Source organism: Anastrepha ludens, unplaced genomic scaffold (assembly GCF_028408465.1).
Source record: "Anastrepha ludens isolate Willacy unplaced genomic scaffold, idAnaLude1.1 ptg000175l, whole genome shotgun sequence".
Lineage (NCBI taxonomy): Eukaryota > Metazoa > Arthropoda > Insecta > Diptera > Tephritidae > Anastrepha > Anastrepha ludens.
Genome location: NW_026530123.1, coordinates 12,501 through 17,967, shown reverse-complemented (window position 1 = coordinate 17,967; position 5,467 = coordinate 12,501). Strand labels below are relative to the sequence as shown.

At 30.2% G+C, this 5,467-nt stretch overlaps 3 non-coding genes across 3 annotated transcripts in view; all 3 read left to right on the top strand.

Annotated features, from left to right (window-relative positions):
• Positions 1-1,606: 1,606 nt before the first annotated feature.
• Positions 1,607-3,597, top strand: LOC128871409 (small subunit ribosomal RNA). The gene has a single exon (XR_008455955.1). It is a non-coding gene; the product is annotated as a small subunit ribosomal RNA (ribosomal RNA).
• A 576-nt stretch (positions 3,598-4,173) lies between these two features.
• LOC128871407 (5.8S ribosomal RNA) lies at positions 4,174-4,354 on the top strand. The gene has a single exon (XR_008455953.1). It is a non-coding gene; the product is annotated as a 5.8S ribosomal RNA (ribosomal RNA).
• Positions 4,355-4,796: 442 nt separating this feature from the next.
• LOC128871410 (large subunit ribosomal RNA) overlaps positions 4,797-5,467 on the top strand; it is a 3,990-nt gene continuing 3,319 nt past the window's right edge. The window contains exon 1 of the ribosomal RNA XR_008455956.1: positions 4,797-5,467. This exon is cut by the window's right edge and continues 3,319 nt beyond it. This is a non-coding gene — a ribosomal RNA (large subunit ribosomal RNA).

The following is a 5,467-nucleotide window of genomic DNA, read 5'->3' as shown; positions in this document are numbered from 1 at the left end:
TATTTTAATATATATTTAGTTAAGTTGATGGTATTATTGAAATATATAAAATGTAATTGAATTATATGAAATCAAACTGAAATGTATTGAATTGAATTTTTCCCATACATTTTTCACAATGTGTGGTGTGCATGGCAAAAAACACTCACGGTGAAGGCATGTGAATAATATGAAAATATCAACATTTAACTAACCAATGATATTGAAGCATATAAATCGAATCATAACTATATGAAACACGAATTTGAGTTATGTTAAACTGGTGATATTGTGGATTTATTCCTAGTTTTCCATACGTTAGTTTAAATAGAAACAATTTTCGAATATGTATACATATATGAAGAATTTATATTCTATACTAACATATTATGGAATGTAACTATTGATTGTTGCCTTGGCATATTGGTGTATTGTGAGATTTCATTCATAGTTTTCCATACGTTAGTTTAAATAGAAACAATTTTCGAATATATATACATATATGAAGAATTTATATTCTATACTAACATATTATGGAATGTAACTATTGATTGTTGCCTTGGCATATTGGTGTATTGTGAGATTTCATTCATAGTTTTCCATACGTTAGTTTAAATAGAAACAATTTTCGAATATATATACATATATGAAGAATTTATATTCTATACTAACATATTATGGAATGTAACTATTGACTGTTACCTTGGCATATTGGTGTATTGTGATTTTATTCATGGTTTTCCATACGTTAGTTTAAATAGAAACAATTTTCGAATATATATACATATATGAAGAATTTATATTCTATACTAACATATTATGGAATGTAACCTTGGCATATTGGTGTCATTGTATTTTATTCCTGGTATTCTATAGTTAGTTTAAATAGAAATAAATTTTTGAATTCAAAATTTTATATTCTATACTAGCATTACATAGAAATTATCCTCAACTGTTTGTTTCTTGTATACATACAGGAAATTAAACAGATGAAGAAAAAAAAAAACAAAACAAATAAAAATTATAAGAAAAATTAAATTTTAAATAAAAGAAAAAAGGAGAAATTTTTTCAATCATATATATATTTATGATTAAAAAATAGAATTATGGAATTATTAATTTCAATTCAGAGAGAAAAATTATGTAATATATGAAATTATTACATTAAAAATGCATTTGAAGAAAAAGTAAAATGTTATTAAAAATGATACATTTGAAAATTGGCAAATATTAAGAAGAAATATCGTTCTTATATTTTTATATAAAATATATATAGAGAACGAAAATTCTTTTTCATAAAAAACGGTTTTTGAATTCTGATAAGAAAAGCTAAAGGGGTCGGCGGGAGCGCACATTGAACGAAAGAAAATGAAAGAAAAACACAACAAAGAAGAAGACCAAATAAAATACAAATATTTTATACAAATAAAAGCACATTATTAATAAATAATAATAATAATAATAATAATGATGATGATGATGATGATGATGATGATACATAAATTGTGTTATTAAAATTACGTTCTATTGTATGTGCGTTTTCCCCTTTACTTTTTATATACACCGTAATTTATGAAATTTTCAAATATGAAAAGCAAAGAAAAATATATAAACAAATATATATATTATTCTGGTTGATCCTGCCAGTAGTTATATGCTTGTCTCAAAGATTAAGCCATGCATGTCTAAGTACAAACAAATTAAAAGTGAAACCGCAAAAGGCTCATTATATCAGTTATGGTTCCATAGATCGTTAACAGTTACTTGGATAACTGTGGTAATTCTAGAGCTAATACATGCAATATAAACACGGACCTTATGGAACGTGTGCTTTTATTAGACTAAAACCAAGCGATCATTTGATCGTTAAATTGGTTGAACTCTAGATAACTTGCAGATCGTATGGTCCCGTACCGACGACAGATCTTTCAAATGTCTGCCCTATCAACTTTTGATGGTAGTATCTAGGACTACCATGGTTGCAACGGGTAACGGGGAATCAGGGTTCGATTCCGGAGAGGGAGCCTGAGAAACGGCTACCACATCTAAGGAAGGCAGCAGGCGCGTAAATTACCCACTCCCAGTTCGGGGAGGTAGTGACGAAAAATAACAATACAGGACTCATATCCGAGGCCCTGTAATTGGAATGAGTACACTTTAAATCCTTTAACAAGGACCTATTGGAGGGCAAGTCTGGTGCCAGCAGCCGCGGTAATTCCAGCTCCAATAGCGTATATTAAAGTTGTTGCGGTTAAAACGTTCGTAGTTGAATTTGTGCTTCATACGGGTAGTACAACTATATATTGTGGTATGTACATTACCTTATGTATGTAAGCGTATTACCGGTGGAGTTCTTATATATAATTAATACAATGTATTTTTTATATATTCCTCCTATTTAAACCTACTTCAGTGCTCTTCATCGAGTGTTGTTGTGGGCCGGTACAATTACTTTGAACAAATTAGAGTGCTTAAAGCAGGCTCCAAATGCCTGAATATTTTGTGCATGGAATAATGAAATAAGACCTCTGTTCTACTTTCATTGGTTTTTAGATCAAGAGGTAATGATTAATAGAAGCAGTTTGGGGGCATTAGTATTACGACGCGAGAGGTGAAATTCTTGGACCGTCGTAAGACTAACTTAAGCGAAAGCATTTGCCAAAGATGTTTTCATTAATCAAGAACGAAAGTTAGAGGTTCGAAGGCGATCAGATACCGCCCTAGTTCTAACCATAAACGATGCCAGCTAGCAATTGGGTGTAGCTACTACTATGGCTCTCTCAGTCGCTTCCCGGGAAACCAAAGCTTTTGGGCTCCGGGGGAAGTATGGTTGCAAAGCTGAAACTTAAAGGAATTGACGGAAGGGCACCACCAGGAGTGGAGCCTGCGGCTTAATTTGACTCAACACGGGAAAACTTACCAGGTCCGAACATAAGCGTGTAAGACAGATTGATAGCTCTTTCTCGAATCTATGGGTGGTGGTGCATGGCCGTTCTTAGTTCGTGGAGTGATTTGTCTGGTTAATTCCGATAACGAACGAGACTCAAATATATTAAATAGATGCTTTCAGGATTATGATGTTGAAACTTATATAGCCTTCTTTCATGCGTACATCTTGAATGTACAAGTGTTTGAATGTGTTTATATAAGTGGAGTCGTACCTGTTGGTTTGTCCCATTATAAGGACACTAGCTTCTTAAATGGACAAATTGCGTCTAGCAGTAACGAGATTGAGCAATAACAGGTCTGTGATGCCCTTAGATGTCCTGGGCTGCACGCGCGCTACAATGAAAGTATCAACGTGTATTTCCTAGACCGAGAGGTCCGGGTAAACCGCTGAACCACTTTCATGCTTGGGATTGTGAACTGAAACTGTTCACATGAACTTGGAATTCCCAGTAAGTGCGAGTTATTAACTCGCATTGATTAAGTCCCTGCCCTTTGTACACACCGCCCGTCGCTACTACCGATTGAATTATTTAGTGAGGTCTCCGGACGTGATCACTGTGACGCCTCGTGTGTCACGGTTGTTTCGCAAAAGTTGACCGAACTTGATTATTTAGAGGAAGTAAAAGTCGTAACAAGGTTTCCGTAGGTGAACCTGCGGAAGGATCATTATTGTGTTCCATATCCGTAAGAAAAACAAACAATGCCAAAAAAAATAAAAACAAAAACAAACAAAAGAAAAAAAAAAAAAAAGAAAAAAAAGAAAAATTTATAATTATTTTGAATCCATATTCTTTTTATTCTTTTTCATTCAATTTGTTATCCATCAATTATATCATATTAAATATAATATGGATGGTACATTTTGTAATGTTTTTTCTTATTTTTTCTTTTAAAAACCTTTAAACATGAAAATAGAAAGTTGTACTTATTATTCATTTGATTGAATGATAAGTTAATTTGTTCACAATAACAAAAGTGGTATATATTTATTAATATATTTATATATACATAAAATGATTAAAAAAAATACAAAATAATCAAACATAATAAATACCACCACTGTATTATTGTTGAACTAAGACATTCGCAACTTAATAAAAATGTTTAGAGTTAAATATATTTGATATATATTATTGAAAGAAAATCAATTTATATATTATTATTATTATTATTTAATTTTACTCTTTCAATTAATATATGCAAAAAAAAATTGACATTTGTTATAAATAAAAATAAATAAAAAAATACTCTAAGCGGTGGATCACTTGGCTCATGGGTCGATGAAGAACGCAGCAAACTGTGCGTCATCGTGTGAACTGCAGGACACATGAACATCGACATTTTGAACGCATATCGCAGTCCATGCTGTTATGTACATTAAATTAAATTTTAAAGTACTGCTTGGACTACATATGGTTGAGGGTTGTAAGACTATGCTAAATAAGTTGCTTATTCTTTTATAAAAATAATTGAATTTAAGCAAATGTGTATATTATTGGATTTTAAATAATTCATAATATTAATAGCAAAAAAATAAAGATTATATAATGAATTTTTTATTTATTATATATATTCTTAAAAAAAAAAAAATCCTCTCAAATAAAATGAAATAAAAATTTTGAATCTAAGTATTCTCTTTAAAAAATTTTCATATTATTTATATATATATAAAATATTAATTTATATATGTAATTAAAGGAGGAATGTCTAGCATAAAAATTAATTTTTTTTTATTCTAGAATTGCCTCATTTTACATAATTATTATTTATAATATATATTTATATAAAAGGAAAAAAAGAAAAATAGAGATGAAAAGATGATATAATTATTTATTAAATTGTGTGAGAAGATAAAAAATATTTTAAAACAACCTCAACTCATATGGGATTACCCCCTGAATTTAAGCATATTAATGAGGGGAGGAAAAGAAACTAACAAGGATTTTCTTAGTAGCGGCGAGCGAAAAGAAAATAGTTCAGCACTAAGTCACTTTGTCTATATGTCAAATGTGAGATGCAGTGTATGGAATATCTTAATATCTAGTATGAGAAATTAACGATTTAAGTCCTTCTTAAATGAGGCCATTTACCCATAGAGGGTGCCAGGCCCGTATAACGTTAATGATTACTAGAAAGATATTTCCAAAGAGTCGTGTTGCTTGATAGTGCAGCACTAAGTGGGTGGTAAACTCCATCTAAAACTAAATATAACCATGAGACCGATAGTAAACAAGTACCGTGAGGGAAAGTTGAAAAGAACTCTGAATAGAGAGTTAAATAGTACGTGAAACTGCTTAGAGGTTAAGCCCGATGAACCTGAATATCCATTATGAAAAATTCATCATTAAATAATTAAAAATAATGTGCATTTTTTTCATATAAGGACATTGTAATCTATTAACATAATAAAGTATTTATCAAAAGATCATTGGTGATATTAAGTTTATTTAAATTAATTTGCTTTTTAAGCATATTAACATAGAATAAATACTAATGATTTGATAAAGTGTTGATAGATTTTATTATATATAATGCTAAA